At 42.2% G+C, this 19,543-nt stretch overlaps 1 protein-coding gene across 1 annotated transcript in view; it reads right to left on the minus strand.

Annotated features, from left to right (window-relative positions):
• The window catches only part of DPP3 (dipeptidyl peptidase 3), a gene marked incomplete in the record, with an annotated part of 784,135 nt that overhangs the window by 647,884 nt on the left and 116,708 nt on the right, over positions 1-19,543 (minus strand).

Below are 19,543 nucleotides of genomic sequence, written 5' to 3' on the forward strand. Positions count from 1 at the left end.
TGTGGCAACCTGTTGCCTGCGGATATCTGCAGCACGCTGGCTGACATTTCTAATCAAATCACTGCAGTGATGTCTCACCTGCTCATATGTCCTATCATGCATGCCAACATCATTTATCCTGCTAACAAGATTTTGCCACAGTGCAGACCTCTCCTGCTGATTCTGGGTGGTGCATGAGAACAGGATGGCATAGTCACGCACCAGGCTCTGGTGGATCACTTCATCCTCTGCAGCAGAATATGCGGGGTTCCTTTTCGGAGCCATGTTCCCCTGGAAAGGTACACAAACAGGTTATCAGCATAGTATCTCAGCAATACACTGTACACATTCTATACAGGGAGTATTAAATTGTACTTATTACTGCTTGGTTGTAACTTGATTAAAGTGTAGCTATCATTCTAAGTCATTTGGACTAAGCACTTGGCCTTCAGACCAGTTGTTTTACATTAGGGAGGTTTGTGGCAAGCACTGTGGTGGCAGGACACATATCTTTCATCCTTTGAAGTTGGAACTGCTGATTGAGAGCCCAGTGTCCAAGTGTATTAGTTCTGGTATAGGTAGTTGGCCTTCAGGCCAGTTATTTAACATTAACAAGGTTTGTGGTCTGCACTCTTGTGTGACAATAGGCTGTACTCTGCCATTCATAGCTGGGAACTTCTGGTTTCAGGTTTATAGTGCCTGCATATTTGAGCTGTATCTTACTGACATTGGTACACCTTGTTTGCTGTAGCAAACACTACATCCAAGCCTCCTGAATCTAGCTTTGTTTATATGCTTGTTATTTGCTAGCTTGTTATTTCACTGGTACGCTACTTCCACATACTACACAGCTTCTCAGCACTTCTGTGACTCACTACTGATATCTGCATTGCTTACTGTATGTATTTCCATGTTACACATGACAGCAAGTGACTGCTTGTCATTGTTGCATTTACTTAACTGTAACACATTGCACTTAGGTTACCTGGCACTTGCTCACTGAAGCTATTATATCAGTCAGCAGTAGTAGGTAATATCAGTACACCCTCACTCCCCACTGGACCTTGTTTTCAATTATTACGGAATTCACAATAGTATTCTAGCATGTCCAAAGGTCAGTTGTCAGTCTCCTCCCCAGTCCAGCTGGTGAGTGTGGTAATCCAGAGGCAATGTTATAACAGCTGCATGTACACAGACAACCCCTCCTCCTAACAACAAATTCAAACACATGTGAGTGATGCAACCATATACCAAACTGGAGGCTAGGCTCTCTCTACTCAATACTGCCATAACCAGTCAGGTGGAGAAGGAAACCACACTCACTACTCTTCCAGTCTCACATAGACCTACCACGACAGCAAAACTAACACATGAACATACTCGTAGGCTCAGACTACAGGTCTGCCTACGCAGCAGAGACCTCCAAAGCAGACACCCAAGCAACCACTACCACGGAAACAAACACGTGCAACACATATCTCACAAAGCCAATGTGCTGAACACTCACAGCCCTTAACAGTAAACAACACACCTCATACACCTGTACTAGGTGCCTCTATCATCAGGCACACTGACATCACGTTCACCAGGCTTAACGAGGTGAGGGTCACAGTGTGCAGCCTGTCAGGCACTACGACCCGCCACATAACACAAACACTCAAGTAACTCCAAGGCAAGTACAGGTATGACTCACTCAATGTCCATGCTGGTGTGAATGACCTGACACATACCTCCCTGGACTACATGACATGAGACAGTAAGGAGCTCTCTGAGCATGTAGCCCAAGACAGTATGACCCTGACCTTGGTAGCATCTTACCCTCACCAAGAATGATGCCACAATATCAAGGCACGATGATCCTTTCCAACAATTGACTGACGTACTGGTGTCATTCACAGGTGTGCCAATGCCTGTCATCTTGGGGTGGTATGCTGTACAAGCCACAATGCTTTGCTAGGGACAGCTTGCACCTGTCACCCCTGGCCTATTGGATTTTGGCAGAGGCTCTTGCTACACCCATAGTGCCTGTATTAGGCAAGGCTCATAAGGCAAACCCACATCCATTCGTATCACAAAGGATGAGGAAGTAAGAGTGATGCTACTCAACACCAGAAGTCTAGACCTCAGGATACACGCACTCAAAACCCTACTTAGCATTATGGACATCGATATCTGTGCAGTAACATAAACCTGTTTCAGGTTTCCCAGGAGCACACCAGCACTACCAAGTTATACCTGTTACCATTCTTGTCAGCCCGAACACTTGGACCAGACAACAAAGGAGGGGGAGTATCAATATTCAACGCAGATTCCCACACCTCCACATTGGTGGCAAAGTACCACATAGGTGTTAGGCCATTGAGTACAGAAGACGTAATTGGGGACCTGGGGAACAAACATGATAGCAAACTGTCATTTGTCAACCACATGGCCAACGTGGATTGAAAGACATGTTATATAGCCCAGCTAATCATGAGGGATTCACATGTATGGCAGGGGAGGTCATTGTGCCTCTTTACTCATCCATCATCAGGCCTATAATTGCGTACAATGCACCTTTTGGGATGTACCTAATCAGACACCTACAGCAACTGGTAAAGGCCAACAGTACCTCATCAAGAGGATCAAAGGGCTCAAACAGATGCCATATGCTGCCCAGTTAAAGGAAATGGAGCTGGACTCAGTGGCATACTGCCTGTTCAGAGGCAATCTGTGCCTGCCATATACAGCCATGTCCAACCCAGAAGTAATGAACATGCTGCACCTCAGGAAATCAGAGTCCCATACAGCCACATGCTCAGGAGACCTGAACCTCAGCACTGACAAAAATAGGACATGCCGGAGGGGCATATTCCTAACCAAGAGGCTCCCTTCACTCTGTAATGAACTCACACTACAGGTTAGGCAGAGCCCCTCATTGACTCTCTTCCATAGGAATCTGGATGAGTGGATGGAGATCATAGTTGTACCCCGGGTATCACTTCTATGTCACTGTTAGACAGAGGCACAGTATACTAACGTCGGACAAGGGCATAGCAGCATAAATTGTAATTGGGTGGCGAAAGACAAACACATTCTACTAGGCTTATCAATGCCCTAGGGCAAATAGCCTAGTATGAACCTATGAATCTATGTGTACTGCTATAGTACTTCTGCCATAGGTTGCATGTGTGTGTGTTGTGGGGGATGCACAGGTAATGGCCAGATATTTCTGCACAGGCGACACATCTGAAACACTCTGGGTGTTCATCCCTACATACTGGATGTGTGTTGCCATCCAACCTTGTGATGTGGACACACATTACTCAGCCTGGATATACATATACCAACAACATCACAAGCACAGTACACTACCTTGCTATGTATGCATGTAATTACACAGTTATTCACTAGTTAGGACTGTGATGCTATCCATGCAGCCCATTGGGCCAGTGGAAGCCACAACACACACTGCTGGCCCCTTTGCAAAAGCTTACCACAGACATCCCACATAGTGCATGCACTGTGCACACACATATCTAACCCAGAACATATGCACACCACTTATTTATCCTGTCCAGTGGACTACAGATACAGGCACATTGTATAACAATAGCAGGAGGCTAATGCAGCACAGGGCAGATTCACATGAAGGCAAGGCATCTGTGGTCATCAGTGTTAAGATGCTTCACATTCACCAAATGCACAGATATTGGCAACATTGTTGCAGACAGTTTAGGTGCAGGTACCCCCCCATTCTCCTACACATGTGGAATTAGTTATCACAGATGACTGTAACCTCCCTATCCTCTCACATGTCCAGGTGAGGGCCACCCTCAACATTGCAGTACACATAGCATCACTGTTACGAAATGGTATCCCTGGATGTGTGCTACGTTCACCCTTGGAGGACATAGCACCACATGACAGACTGATATTAATCCCTGGCCAAACTACAGGATATGTACCTGAACAGTGCCATACATACACAGTGGTCCCACACCAATGAGGAGTAACCTCTACTGACCCTGGTAACTACTGCATCATATGCACAACTGGCCTTGTGTTCTAAGCTATGGAAGTTTTAAGTATGGGCAACATGTACAGCAATATTACATATGTATATATTTCAGGACTATGTACACACAACCTATCTCATGGACATACCTATAGATAGTGAACTATGATACATTTGGAGGTGTCACAGTAAACACAGTATTAACCTGCTACTTTGCATTACCTGTGTTTGTGGCAGCTGTTGCTGTGTCAGTGGTGCTGCTTGCTGCTTGCTGTTTGCTGCTGCTGCTGGTTTTGATGCTGGCTGTCTGTATATTTGTTTTATTTCTATCTCTGTCTCTCTCTTTCTCTGTAGGTTTGTGCAATGACTGTATTGCATGTGTGGAGTGTGGGTACTGGATGCTTTTGTAGGTATCTGCATAGGTCCATGTGGTAGCCTCTGCACCAATTGTAAGGCAGCATTGGCTAATTGCATACAGCCAGTTGTGTACTGATTGCATGTCTCACTGTGATTTCAGGACAGTGCTATAAAAGGGTATGTGAGATAGGCGTTGCCCTTTCAGATTATAAGGGCGTGGACCATGCTGGTATGCTGTTGACAATGTTCTGTGAGTGTGAAGGTTAGTACATCTCTCATGCTTCATGCTGTGTTGTGAATTCAGGTTGCTGCATTTCTCTCACCTGTTCCCTGTAGTGAGTGTGTATGCATACTGACACCTACGACTATATTTCATATGTATTGCTATATATACATATGTGTACATATACATACTTTCATATATGTACATTAGCTGACAATATTGGGTACAAGCTAACAATTTGCAGGGCTGTTTCTGTTAACACTACACTAGTATGGGAATCCAGTAATTGGGACAGTAAAAGTCTGCCTGACATGCTTTGGGTAGTACACATACTATATTGTCTTTATCTTCATTCCTACTATTACATGTTCCACTTATTTAGCACTATATTCCTGTATGAGAGTCATGGCTTACTGGTAGGTCATACAGACTAGTGTTACAATGGTCTTGTGGTAGGGCCTACTAGTATGCATATATTTTGCTTTCAAATTGAGTATAGGGCCTATCAATCAGACTAACCTGCATGGTGGCACAGCCGCACCAGCCTCCGCTCATGTGCCATTCGATTCGCAGAGCGGACACCTGCAGCTGTAATACAAAACAAGTAATATTGGAATACACATCTCCTTGGTATCAGCTAGTTGAATTCCTTACATACATAAGTAAAATGTAACTTACTCAGTAGTGGGGCGTTGGGCATATCCCGGGCCTCCTGGATCCATTGGGTCAACTGGTCTTGCTTACGTCACTTCAGGTCTGCATGGTGGTGATGGACCTGCTCACCAGTGTGTGGAATGCCAGTAGCACTGGTCAGATCATGAGCCAACTGGTCCCATGCCTCCTCCCTGTATGCTCCCCATGAGACCTGGCCCTGCATGAGTTGGGCCTCATGATGGTGAACTAGGAGCCAGACCATGTATCTGGACTCCTCAACGCCCCACCGCTGTGCTCGAAAGCAACGTCCCTCCCCTACTCCACTCATTCTGCCTGCAGGTCTATTCTACAATCGTTTATGCTGTGTATTCCCACCTATGGGGCTTATATATGCCGAATTTCCCGCACATGTCTATGATTGGCCGGTTTGGAATTGTATATACTTCACAGAAACTGCTTTATCATGCTCCATTTTGGCTTATATCCTATTTATATGCTATTTCTGCATTTCTAAGTACTGCTGGCATGGCTTAGTGGTTTAGTACCTTGACTCTAGTACATGGTATCCTGGGTTCGAATCTGACCACTGACTTTTAAATTTTATGACTGTCTGGAAATGACTTCAGGACCTGTCAATCATTCATGCCAAAAGCACTTTTAAACACTTTAAAACCAGGTCTGCGCTAGTTTGCGCGGAGCTCACACATGCGCACTGCCGGTTAGCTTGTGGGAGCATCGTGCAAACGGTGTGTGCTGGATTACACTTTAATTGGCTAGTAACACACATGTTAAACGTAGCACAGCTAGTTGCACACAGTTTGAGCCTGTTAAACCAGTCCTTAGCTATGGGCAAGCAGTTTGCAGTTTGTGAAACACTACTTAGCTACGGGCACTCTGTCTCACTGCAGTTTAGCTATCAGTACATTTCTAAATATTTTTATTATTGTATTACTTGACAACATATGCTCCATTTCATTCCATTTTACAAAAGGGAATACTTTTACATTTGTGCAATACTGTCACGGGCCTTTTTAGTGCTTATTTAAAAAAAAACAATGGTTGTTGTGTGGGCTCAAACCTTGCCTGCCTGCTCTCAAGCCGACAACTATACCGCTATGCTATTACTTCTTGGCTTACTTTGCATATTTAGTTCTTATATCCTTTTCCACTGATTGCTAACTGCAGTTGCACTAGCAGCACACCCGCGGACACGAGCGCACACAGTAGCACACATTTACGGGGTTTAAAAAAAATTAAACATTTTTTATTTTCATTTTACAACATCTGTTCACTTTTTACATTGCTGGTCTGTGGGGGCTTGTGTTGTGTAGTGTGGTTATTCACATTTCCATGGCTTCCCTCGTGGCTGTTTACTTTCAGCCATTCTAGACTTCTGGGGGTGTGTCTACGGACACGCCCCCTACTCTCTTACACGGACCGTGTAAGAGTTACAGTGTGATTCAGCATGCCTCATGCACCTCATGCATATGCATGACATGCTGACATCACACTGTTTAGCCTCCGTGTAAGAGTTATAACTCTTACACGGAGGCTTCCTGAATCCTGCCCATGGTCTTACAGGCACTGAAATGCATTCCAACAGCATTCAGCCCTAAATGTATGCTGCAGGTTAGCATTAATAGTGTGAGTTATGTCATCTCTAAGGATAATTGTGGAGCTGTCAGCATATACTTGAACAGTTTTGCAGTTTCTCAGTGCCTAATTATGCCTAAAGACTGCAATAAGCATTGGGCTGAGCACAATCCATTGGGGAGCTCCGGCATCCACTCTCATGGTAAGAGAGACTGCATCATTCAGACTGACTGGCCTGTATTTGCTGCACAATTAATAAATCATCTTGTGGTGCTGGAGGTAGGACCCTATCCAGCCAAGACATCCATAAGTTAGCATGAAATACCATGTAAATGTCTTTGGAGATAGCAATGAAGAGTGAGCCAATACGTTTGTCACAATCCGATGGCAAATGTATACTGTGCCACATAATAGTGATGTGCTAATTCCATGATTGGCCCTGGATCCATGCTGTTTGAAATAAGCTAGGTGCTGCATAATTTCTGAAGGGACACATTTTTTAGCACATTTGATAATGCAGGCCATAGTGCTGTGGGACAACAGCTACACAACACAAATGAGGGCCATCTTTGTGAAGGCATCCACCGAGTCCCCTTATTTTAAAACATTTTTGGCCCCCTTCATCATGATGACTTTCTACTAGTGCTGAAACCTTCCCTACTCCCCCAACTCCTTTAGAATAAATAAATAAAAACATATCTAGAGATAAAAATGATGAAAAAGCATGCTAAATAATGGGATCTTGCTGTTGTTCCCCAAAAGGATTTGTGATCTTTGAAATACTAGCACTGAAATTGCAGAGCAGTAAATGCATAGTAAGCCTGTCAGTGCATTATTTCATATTATACCATGACTCCCCATTAATATTCAAAACGCACGCTGATTGGCCAGCAGCACATTGTAACGACTTATACTAATGGAAAGATCCGTTCGGACTATTTCCATTAGTATAAGTCTTTAACACTGTCTGCTATGTTAAAAGAATTTAACATAGCGACACAGTTTAAAAGCAACGGAGATCTCCGTTGCTTTTTAAAGCTGTCTCGCTATGTTAAACTCCTTTAACATAGCGACATAGTGTAAAACGCAACGGAGATCTTGCTTTCTCCATTGCTTTTAAACCTTGGCTATGTTAAATGGGTTTAACATAAGCAGACAGTTTTAAAATAAGCAACGGAGATCTCCGCTGCTTATTTAAAGCTGTCTCGCCATGTTAAACCCATTTAACATAGCGAGACAGGTTAAAAAGCAAGATCTCCGTTGCTTTTTACTGTTTCGCTATGTTAAATGGGCTTAACATTGCGAGACAGCTTTAAAATAAGCAACGGACCGTTGCTTATTTTAAAGTTGTCTCGCTATGTTAAACCCATTTAGCATAGCGAAACAGTAAAAAACAACGGAGATCTTTTTTTCTCTGTTGCTTTTGGCCACAGCTCTGATGTACTGCGTAGGCATGCGCAGTACATCAGAACTGTCATGATACCAGACAGCGGAAGGGCAGCAAAGGCATTATACAATGCCATTATTTAAGAAAAGTAATTATTTCTTTTCTTAAATAATGTCATAATATATAGCAACCCACTTCTGGGGCTGGGATTTACCCACGGTTGTCAACCATGCCAACCATGGGTAAATCCCGCATTACCCACACCCAGGCGTGGGTTATTGCTATAACATACCCCAGTTTTCAAAGTACAGCCCTTACAGAGTTAGCACATATAAATTGAAGACTTCAGGGTACAGCTACCATATCCAAAGAAGTAACACTCTACAAAAACACAACAATGCATGTGCAGTTATAATAACCATCAAAATTCATTAAATAATTACATTAAGTATATAACCTTTGTAACTGACCGCTTACAGTTATATATTTACATTTCAGTAAACAGCCTAGAAAACTAAATAATAAATATTTAAAATGAAAAAAAAAAAACGAACTATAGAAATAAAAAAGGAGCTGATGAAAATGCAGATGAAAAAAGAATAACAGAAAACAATGAAAAACATGGTCTTCCAAAAATGAAAGAACCAAAGAAATATACAGTGATGACACAGATCACACAAAACAGTAAAATGGAAAAGGGAGGTATCCTAAAAAAACTAAAAATGCATAAAAGAAAGCAAAACATAGCAATGTATGAAAAAAACAATAAAGGAAAACAACAAAATAAAGCAAATAATGATGCTGCAGCAAAAAGGACAAGCAAAAAGTAGTGAAGCATTCATAAACACAGTAACATAATACAGTGCAGCGTGTCTTCTTTAACAGCCTAAGTTACTATTAAAAAGACTAAATCTATACTAAAATGAACTGCAATATACATGACTGAACTATCTAAAGAAATTTGTATACCTATTGCAATGAAGTGTTAAGCGTATATCCTGCATTATAAATAATATAAAATATTACATAAGTATAAATAAAATAAATATATCACCAAGACGTCCCAGCAACCTAACATGCCAAACCACAGCAAAAAAGTGACAGAGAGCACAACACATACTTACACTTCCCCAACATATATCATGCACACAACACAACATAAAATGCCCAACTGCAACACAAAAAACAGTACTAACCACAACATTCACAACACCCACACACATGGACATAAACATATACAAATAGTTGAACAATACCATAAAACTTGAAATACACTCATGCACAAATACAATACACATTACACGATACTGCAATAAAAGAAAGCCCATACACAACCATGTATAAAAATGCAAGAGACAAACCACCACATTTAATAAAAAATAGTAAATATGCAACATGTACAGCCAAAAAATACATTTTAAAATGTACTTAACATTAGCAGTTATCTACAGCTGTAATTTTCTACAGTAGCTTACAAATGTATAAACATAAAAATAAAAAGCAAATAAAATAATAAACTAACAATCTGATGTTGTTGGTCTTCATTCATTCCTTACTGATGGGTGTCGATTCTGACCTCAGAACCGAGTTAGCCTTATAACAAGCTTGTGCCAGCCAAAAAACTCTCAGGTTAAGCTTTACCCATAGTGCCCCTCTCCCTGTTACCTCAGATCTTGTTTGCTGTGTAGCCATCAAGACGTGTCAAGCCAGGTCTCAGCTAAGTACTTTAAAAAGTTATTATTCTAAAACCTTTTTCTACACATTTTCTCTTTTTAACTTTGATAATACCCTTCTTCTATTAGTCGCTAAACTTTTACCCCATATTAAGTGTTTTCTCCTGCATTCCTTACCAACTTGGTAATTTCAAGTACCATCATCAAAAAAATAAATAAAAACAATCCTCTATCTGTCTGTATCCTACCTGAAAAAAAAAAAAAAAAAAAAAAAAGTCCTTTTGCCATAGAGTTTATATTGCTACTTCTTTTCTGCTGTGATTGTTGATACTGTTAGACTATTGACTCAACTGGTTTTCTGCCATGTTAGAGCAAAAAGGGACAACAGATTTTAAGCAATGCGACCAATGTGGTCGCAAAATGCCTAATTCCGACACCCATGTTTCTTGTGTATAGTGTCTGGGTGTCCCACACCTATCTGTTCAGCCTCCTTCTGACATATGTAAAGGATTCAGCTCTCGTACTCTAAACGAAAGGAAAAACAAGTTGATACTTAAAGGCCTTTTAAAGACAGCTTTCTTAGAGGCTATTTCTGGGTTGGAAGGCTCATCCCCCCAAAGACAGAACACAAATAAATCTCACTCTGTTCCTTCCTCACCCTCTGGTGATAGGAAGTCTGAGCCTACACCAAAAATACCCAAATTGACACTGACCACTTCAGCTCCACGGCCTCAACTGCCCTCCACGGTGCCGTCTTCAGTACCGAAGCTACATGTTTCCACTTTGGTGCCATCTTCAGTCATTTTGACCCTGGCACCAGCCATGGCACTGACAATTTCTACTGCACCAACTGTGCCTCCAATTTCTGTTCCACGCTATTCGGCACCAACAGTAATTGATCCAGCACCGGACACTTTCCCCCACCCCATATATGTTACTGGTCTTGAGACCACGGTGCCAAAAGGACAGTCTGCTCGGACCCGATACTCACCCATGATGGATCCTTTCTTTGGGCAGCAGTATAGCCCTTTTTTGGAATGGCCTGATTCCCTGTCGGGAATATTGACCTGATTTACCAGGAACCTCTTGGAAATGGATGTGGTGCATCTTGTGGATCAGCTGCTGACAGCCAGAGGAATTCCAACACCTTCCAGAACTCCCTCCCATCTGGAGTCGGGAGTCTTTCTCCATATTCTCCTCCTTTGACCTCCTTGCAGACATTGAAGCACTCGGCACTAACTCCTCTTTTGGTTCCCACTTCGGTTCCACTGGTGGATCTCACCATGGTTTTGGAGCCGACCCTTTGAGCTTCGGCTCGTTCAGAGCCGTGCCATCCTCAGGATCATGACTGGACTGCAGGGACCGTGACCCCTAGTATGGCACCTATTTTTTCTATGGTGCCATCTACTACAGGTTTGGGAGTCCTGACAGTACCGAGTCTTCTTGGGACTCCTTCCTTGGGAGTGGGCCCATTGGGACAGGGTGTGACCCCAGTTCCGAGGTTGTCCTTCTCAGTTCTGGGCTCCCATCTCTCATCAGACGGGCCAGCTTTCCAAGTGATGGAGAGGGCCCTTGCCTCTGTGGGCAAACCATCGGTGTCAGAATTCCAGATATGTCCTCCCTCTAAACCACAGCTGACGCAGACCACCACATCAGGACATTGAGCACAAGAGCCTCAAGATACCCACCATAGGGTGCCCCCTCTTTGGAGTCCTCATCAGAAGCCCCCGCTGAAGAGGTACCACGTAAGAGGACATGCAAGAGGAAGGACGTGGACTTCCCTGTGGAGTCCCTCACTGAAGATACACACTATGATGAAGGGGAGGGGTCCCCATGGTCACCCCCAACTATGTTTCTTTTGGAGATATACTGGAAATCTTGAAGCAGTGGGGAGACTGGAAGTCCACCAACTCTTCCTCTGAGGAGTCCATATTCTTGCAGTCTTTTTGTGCTCGATCCTCTACTTCCTGGGTGACCCTGCCTGCAGAAGAGCTAGTCCAAGTCATTGTGCAGCAACCATGGAAGAGTCCTGATACAGTTGAACCAATCCCACAGATACCAGACAAAATTTTATCCCCACCTGAAGAAAGTCCACACTGGTCCAAGGGCCTACCAGTAGATGCTATGATGGTGGTGGTGGCCAATAGGAAAGAGCTCGCCGAGGAGAGCCAGACTGTCCATCTCCCAAACAGACAGTCTTGGGTGGTGGGCAGGTTAGGGAAGCGAGTGTTTACCTCATCAAATTGCCATTTGGTCTTTGAATTATTTGGCATATTTTACTAGGCTTCAGAGAGACCTAGTCTTGGAACTCTCCAAAACCTTAGCAGGAGCAGTCTCTGATGAGGTACGTGACAAAGCTGCCAACCCTGGAATCTATATCCAACTTGTTCATGTGGATAATTTCTCACGCTAGCGATGTGGACAGCTAGAGCTGCAGGTTCAGGCATTGTCATGAGACATCACACCTGGATTCACCTTTGTGACTTTGCAGACTCTTTTAAGCCTTCCTTTCTTAATGCTCCAGTGAAAGCTCCTTCCCTTTTTGGCACAAAAGCAAAAGACACATTAGCCAGGTATGAAAAGGACTGCAAGACCCTGTCTGCCATGGGCGTATGTTTCTCCACCCACCAATGTCCTTACTGTATGAATCAGAGGAGTGGAAAGATGTGGCACAAGAAATCCCAGGGTCCTTTTCATGACACACGTGGCAAGTTTACTTCCTGAGGCAGAACTCTTCTGGAAGACACCTCTACAGAGGCAGAGGGGGCCTGCATAACCAGGGGTCCAGGGATTCCTTCTCTGGACAGCCCTACCACTGCTCCTGAAGAGTGGCCTGATTGCTTTCCTCTGGAAGCAGTCGGGGGACATTTCTCTCTGCACCACCCTGCCTGGCAAACAATAACCACAGATTCTTAGATGCAGAAGATCATAGCCAGATGTTATCACATACCATTCAAGATTTACCCAAAGTCATCAAGACAAATTCCTGATGTTCCACCCAGTCAAAGGGAAGCAGCAGCTCAAGAGAAAGTAAAGCTGTCTCAAAAAAGAGTCATCCAAGCTGTCCCACCAAACCAAATAGGATCTGGTTTCTACTCAAGATTCTTTTTAGCACCAAAAAAGCCAAGGGACTGTAGACCAATTTTGGATCTCAGCATTTTGAACAAATTTGTCAACCAAACAAAATTCTGGATGGTCACAGTTCAGTCTATCCTCCCCTTTCTGGAGAAAGATGATTGGATGTGCTCAGCAGATCTTCAGGATGCATATTACCACATAAAAATGGACAAACGCTCCAGAAGATTCCCTCATTTCCATCTGGGAGCCAATCGTTACCAATTTCGGACACTGCCCTTTGGACTCTCTTCAGCCCCCATTTTGTTCACCAAATGCATGGCAGTGGTAACAGCTCACATGAGACTGCAAGTATTCCGGGTGTTTCCGTACTTAGACGTTGGCTCCTTACCACCCCCACCAAGCGTCTACTAGTGACAGCTCTAAACTACACTTTAAAACTGGCAGAATATTGAGGAATCTCCATAAACAGGGAGAAATGCAAGCTGACTCCTTCTCAAACCTTGGAGTTTTTGGAGTAACTTTCAATACCCAATCTTGCCTGGTCTCCCTCCCAGATCACAGACTGGAAAGGCTAAGGTCCCAACTCTGGGTGATACTCTCTCAAGACCAAGTGTCAGCTCAGGTGGTCCTCCAACTTCTATAATCAATGGCAGCATCAATTACAATAGTTCCTCTATCAAGTCTACACATAAAGCTTCTCCAGTGGCTCCTACTGAATCAGTGGTATCCTTCGCATCATCCTATGTCCTTTCAAAATGGCATAACAAAACGATGCAAACAAGATTCAGTTTGGTGGATGAAGCCAGAGAAAGACTTATGAAGTTGCCCTTTCTCCCCATCTCAACCCAGGGCCATAGTGACCATGGATGCTTCCCTGATAGTGTGTGGGGGGCTGCTATTTCAGGGAAAGATGGTCCAAGGCACATGGTCAGATATAGAGGCCCACCTGCATTTCAATGTTTTAGAACTGAGGGCAGTGCTTCTAGCATTGCAAACATTCCAGTCTGTCCTCCCATCAGGGACAATTGCTATTCAGTCCGACAACATGTCAGTAGTCTGGTACATCAACAAACAAGGGGGAACAAAGTCCTACCCGTTGTGTTGAGAGGGCATGAGAATTTGGCAATGGGCGATAGCTTCCAACTGCTTTCTGACTGCAATGCATATTCCCGGGATTTCCAACATGACTGCAGACAAGCTGAGCAGATGTATCCTACTGCCTCATGAGTGGTCCCTCAATCCAATCATTGCAGTGAAGATCTTCAGCCGCTGGGGCCAGCTTTGCTGCAACCTATTCGCTTCCCCAGCAAATCACAAATGCAGCAGCTACTTTTCCCCTGCAGGCGAGTCCCTGAGGGACACCCTGATACATGATTGGCCCATGGGACTTCTGTATGCTTTCACTCCCCTTCCCGATTCCTAAATTTCTAAAGAAGGCCTTTCAGCTGAGAAGTAGAGTAATCCTCATTGCACCCTACTGGCCCCGACAAGTTTGGTTTCCCTTCCTTTGGCCTCACTTAGTATACCAACTATGGATTCAGGATCCAACTCCAGAATTGATCTCGCACCCACAAGGATTGACTCACCCAAACATATCCTGTCTCAAGCTGACAGCTTGGTTTCTCCACTTCCAATAATCGCCAGGCAGAATAACCTTACCTCCCCTGTACATGATATCCTTCTGGCTTCACATATACCATCCACCAGGAAAATCTATCTTAGCAAGTGGAAGAGATTCCTTATTCTGTCCCGTCAAAGAGAACTAGACCCTTGCTCAGCTCCTTTTACTGTGGTTTTGGATTATCTGTCAGGTCTTTTTCATTCAGGAGCAGCAGCCTCCACCATTCGAGTACATTTGGCCGCTATCTCAGACTTCCATAATGGATTCCAAGACTCATCCTTAATCTCCCATCATCTCTGTAAAACCTTCTTGAAAGGGGTCTCGCATATCAGACAACCCTTCAAACCGATCGTACCTTGGAATTTAACACTAGTACTGCAATCTCTGACACGATCACCTTTCAAACCTGCTGCTGCCACTTGTGATATAAAGTTCTTATCTTGGACATCACTATTTTTAGTAGCCATCACCTCAGAAAGATGCATAGCCGAGCTTCAGGCCTTTTGCATAAAACAACCTTACATGGTATTTCATACGGACAGAGTATCACTCTGGACTAACCCTTCCTTTCTGCCCAAAGTTATTTCAGAACTGACAATTGACCTACCAGTCTTTTTCCCTAACTATTCAAATAAAGGAGAATACTGCCTTCATTTGCTGGATGTACATACACAATTACAATTTTATCTGGACAGAACTAAATTAGTACGTAAATCAGACCAGTTTGTTTCCTATTCTGGCCCTAAATTGGGAAACTCTGTTTCTAATGTGACCTTATCTAAGTGGTTGAGAAACTGTATATCCTTGGTCTACCAATATAATAAAATTCCTCTACCAAGCAAGGTCAAAGCACAGTCCACCAGATCAGTGGCAACTTCTGTTGCTTTTCATTCAAAGGCTTCAATGGATGATATCTGTGCAGCTGCAACTTGGGCTACCCCTCATACCTTTATCATTCATTACAAATTGAATTTGGTCTCCAGGGGGAGAGTATCCTTTGGTTCAATGGTATTCAGGAACATCTTTCCATAAGGGCCTCACAAGACATAAAGTAGCTAGGGAATCTGTCCCATCAGCAAGGAATGAATGAAGTTTAACAACATTAGATAAAGAAGTTATGTTCTTACCATAACGTTCCATCTGTGTCCTTCATCTTCATTCATTCATTACATCCCACCCTCCTTCCCCCTCCAAGTGGCTCCTGGAGGTTCCGATTTGGTCCAAATCCCACATTAGGGGACTTGCTCAGAAAAAGCCTCTGCTTTCTTTATCACGGGGAAACTCGATTTGAGGTAACAGAGACAGGGGCACTATGGGTAAAGCGTAGCTTGAGAGTTTTTTGGCTGGCACGAGCTTGTTATAAGGCTGACTCAGTTCCAAGGACAGAACCGACACCCATCAGTAATGAATGAATGAAGGTGAATATCACAGATGGAACGTTATGGTAAGAATATAACTTCTTTATAATCTCACCTACTCTAACTACTGCAACTCTACTAAAATGCAAAGCCCAATTACAACAAACAAAAATAAAAGATTCCCAATGCAAATGTATATGCACACTTTCCTCTTGGATAAATGAAAATTCCATCCTAGTACATAGATGATGATAATAATAATACACAAAACACACAAAAAAATTTAAAATAAAAGGGCTTCCAGATGCTGATTATTCCTACAAACCCAAGCTGTAGAAAGCACTGCAAAGCTAGCCACGAATTCCAAGACACACCACTGTCCCAAACCCACTTGGACTCCACCACTTCCAGAAAAAGTAACAAAATAAAAAAACTACCTGGAAAAAGTAACATTAAGAAATAATAAAATAAAGAATAGCCTTGTTTTATGAAATGCAAAACCCTTGCCAACAGCAGCTATGACACTCCAACATTTCAGGAGATAATGACACAACCCTAACCAATCAAAAATAGAAGCAAATATTTGTCATACACTTCCCACATCCAGAAAAATAAAGTTATGTACTCACCATAATGGTCCATCTGTGTTGTCTGTTTTCATTCTTTCTCAGCTAAAGGGGATCGGCTCCGATCCTCAGATCTGACTCAACAATTATACTAGCTCGTGGCCTCCAGCTAACTCTCAAGCTCCTTCCCTACCCATAAAGCACCACCCTTAACATCTCTCAGATCTTGTTTGCTGCTTTACAGGAAGATTACAATGATATGTCATAACTGGAGTTCAACAGAAAGGACATAGGTGTCATTGAAGTGTCTCATTCCTCCAGAAGTCAGTCAATAAAAATGGTGAGGTTTGGTGTGAGGGGAGTTGAGGAAGAATGAAAATGGACAACACAGATGATGGAATGTTAAGCTGAGTACACACATTTTTTATCTGATATTGTCAATTTTTATTCATTCCTCAACTAATGGTACAGAGTCCCCAGCTACCTAAATTCCTGGGTGGACTCTAAGGAAGGATACTACTGAGTATGGATGAGCCAAAGGCAGCTCTTCCCCTCAAGACTAGATCTAGTCTTTAATGAGTGATAAAAGTATGAGGATTTGACCAAGTTGCAGACATGCATACAGTATAACATCCATAGAAGCTCTAGACTGGAATACAGCAGACTTTACCAAACATCTGATGAATGATCCTTTAATGGTTTTGTTAAGGGGAGATTCAATTTGTTATAAATAAATGAAATGCAATCTGTCAACCATCTAGCAGAGTTACCTTTGTAACTGATTCACCCAATTTATTATATGCAAAGGAAACAAATAGCTGATCTGTCTTTCTAATATCTTTTATTCTGTGTATATAGAAATGTAACTGTCTATGAACATCCAGTAAGTGCAGCATATATTCCCCTTTATTTGTAACTTTTGGAAAGAATACTGGCAAATTAATGAACTGACCAACAACAAAAAATCACCAGATGCAGGTATACAGATTCTTCCAAGGCAGCAAAAACAATTAATGGGTTGGTTGGGAGGGTGGCCTAATGGTTAAAGTGTTTGCCTTACAAACACAAGGTGCAGGGTTCGAGTCTCACAAGGGATAATTGGCTAGGCTTAAAATGGCTCGCAAGGGCAGTTAGCTTAGTACTAATCTATGAACCTATGAACCTATGGTTGATGCTGGATTCTGATATCATTAGGAAGGAAGGAAGAATTAGTATGTAATGTGACCCTATCCTTATGAAAAATCAAATATGGAGGGTTAGAAGATAATGCTTGAATTTCTGAATTTCTTCTAGCAGATGTAATTGCAACTAAAAATATAGTTTTCGAGGTCAAAAATTTAAGATCACATTTAGCTGCAGGTTCAAAGAGAGAATGAATTAAGGCTTGCAGTTCCAAATTTAAATCCCATGGTGGCATGGGGTCTTTATAAGGGGTCTTAGCTCTGACGCACAACCTTCAATGAAGGTACGCCCATTCACGCATGTCTCCACACAGAAGATGCTTTAGCTGAGAATCGAACAGGACAACATCTTACTGTGAGGCGACAATTTATTTTATGCAGGTAATATAGCATATTAGAAATATGTGCCCTAGTTTTTATCCAGTGCAGGATTTTTCCCACATACCCTAAAAGTATGATGAATTTCTTAGTTCTCCTGTTATGTCCATTGTTATCACAACTCATGGGTATGAATTTACAATATCCCAAACATTAACTGAGTATTGTTTTGAAGGTTGCTATGATTTTACTCTGCTTGCTCTATAATTTGAGTCTATTTCGAAAATGGGGGATGCTTTGAGTTAAGAATTTCTTACATCTGCAGGTGCTGCTAATGTGGCAGTCAAGGCTTATGTCTTTAGAATGGGTTTATAATGAACCCCCTTTTTGTGAAGGTTAAAAAGTGGCGAGGGGGGGGCGTGTCTCTCAAGTTGCAGAAAAGTAAACAGAAATCTCCCTGTACTAAAATGGAGTATATAGAAATGGGAGTTAATCTTTTGGAATAACTGAGGTGTTGACTATTCCTATAATTTTCTTGTTTTTTGATTCCTTTATTATTGCTATTTTTTTGTTTATTAATGACCATGCTAAGCATGTTGTTCCTAAATGTATTACCCTTTTTTTGACTATACAGGCTGTTCACCTGAACTCAGGTACCACATGATGTGATAGTGTTAAACTGAATAGTGCTGCTAGGACCCACAACAGTGACTGATAAGTATTTTAATAAAAAAATCTGAGAGTGTTATTTGGTTGTACACTGCATGTTGCTCTTACCTTCTCTGCTGTTCTATCTACCATCTTCATGGTTGTTAAGTGGAGTAATAACAAAAGCTCTTACAGCAAACAACTTATCCTGCCACTGAAAATTCCAGAAATATTTTAAGAGTCATTGATTATCAGCAGATGGTTACTACTTACTGCATTATGTATTTTCTGTATTTATTCATATTTATTTACTGGATTACGGCACTGATCTTGATGACTAATTATAAAACACATTTTCTGCTTAGCCTACCTGGGAGCAATGCATCTGATTCCCCAAAACATCTTGAATAACTCTGGTATTTCCTAACCTTTTAACCATCGTAATTTTAAAGCAGAAGTTATTGTACTGGAACTAAATGAACTTAATAATGGATACTTTGAAAAAAAAAATTAAGAGTAGGTGCAGTACTGTACAAAGTATAGACAATAACTGTACAAGTCATGTTGGCAGTTGGAAAGTAGGTAAAGTGAATAAACGAAGGATCCAATGTTCAGTATTTATTTGAAAACATAGTTATGGTACGGCAATTGCAGAAAATAACATATAAATAAATATTTGCCAATGCTGAATGTTGATTTGTACTGGCAAATGACTGTAACAGTATAGTAGGAAAATGTGTGTTTGTGTGTGTGTGTGTGTGAGGGGTGGGCGCAGTAAGTTATCTATTAACTAAGAGAGTGGTGTTACTCTGTCATGGACCAGACTACATGGGGTTCTCTTATCAGAGATAATACCAGCTATTACAGTTTTTTTTTAAACATGGGGTTCTCTTATAGCATGAAAAATTTT

Source organism: Protopterus annectens, chromosome 7.part0 (genome assembly GCF_019279795.1).
Source record: "Protopterus annectens isolate FY-2018-M chromosome 7.part0, PAN1.0, whole genome shotgun sequence".
Taxonomy (NCBI): Eukaryota; Metazoa; Chordata; order Ceratodontiformes; family Protopteridae; genus Protopterus; species Protopterus annectens.